Source organism: Centrocercus urophasianus, unplaced genomic scaffold, assembly GCF_019232065.1.
Source record: "Centrocercus urophasianus isolate 14NV4802_14NV808 unplaced genomic scaffold, USGS_Curo_1.0 seq_1394, whole genome shotgun sequence".
In the NCBI taxonomy this organism is placed as follows: Eukaryota; Metazoa; Chordata; class Aves; order Galliformes; family Phasianidae; genus Centrocercus; species Centrocercus urophasianus.
Window position 1 is genome coordinate 13,581 of NW_024884580.1, and position 1,128 is coordinate 14,708.

Below are 1,128 nucleotides of genomic sequence, written 5' to 3' on the forward strand. Positions count from 1 at the left end.
AGTGGTGGAAGCAACCACCGGATGGCTGGAAACAAATCCTGCGCCTCTTGCCACAGCCTGAAATGCTACCTTAGCAAATGCTGTGGAGTAAGGGGTGCATATTGTCTTTGTTTCCAATGGGACAGGATCGTTTTCTTCAGTGTCTGGTCCATCAATGTTTCTAGCTGCTGCTTAGCAGTGTTGTGCAGAGCCAAGGCCATTCTCAGCAAAGGGCCCAAGAAGCTGGGAGGGAACAGAATTAGAATAGCTGACTGAAACTGGCCAAAGGGATTTTCCATACCATATGACGTCATGTGGAAGGAGTTCTGAAGGGGGTGGGAGTTCATCTCTCTCACTTCTACTGCTTGAGGGGGTGCTGGGCATCACGTGGGGGGTGGTGGACAATTTCGCGTGCATCACTTGTTCTGTACATTCATATATTTGTCGTAATTATTATCCTTTTCTTTTTCTCTGTCTTAGGAAATAGTTTTATTGAACCATGAGTTCTACTTTGTTCTTTTTTTCTGATTCTCTCCCCCCATCCCACTATAGGAAGAGTGAGGAGTGAACGAATGAGTGTGTGGCACTCAGGCACCTGCTGGATTCAAACACAGCACCCACAGGGGCTCTGCACGTCCATCTCGAGCCCTGGATCCAGCAGAGGTACAGAGAAAAGGCTCAAACATCCTCCAGCAGACTGAGAAAGCTGCGGCCTGGGCCAGAGGCCCCACAGGCTGCCTTGGCAAAGGACCTTGCTCAGCTGGGATGGGTCAGGCACTGAGCACCCCCCTGGCTGGGCAGTGACTCCTGCCAGCAGCTCTGCCTCTCCTGGGGCCAAAATTCCCCTTGTAGCTCATTACCACAGCCAGAAAGTCCATGTAACCCGGCAGCAGTCCTGAGAACACGTGATATCCTGCAAGTCTGTGGAATCACAAAATCATAGTATATCCTGAACTGGAAGGGACCCACAGGGATCATTGAGTGCCTGTCCTGGCTCCGTGCAGGACCACTCAAACATCAAATCAAACCTCTGAGAGCGTGTTCCAAGTGCTTTTTCATCTCCAGCAGCTTGGGGCCACGGCCTCCAGCAGGCTTCCATTGGTAACAAGGTGGGTGAGCTTGTCTCAGCAGAAAGAGGGAGGGGAAGGG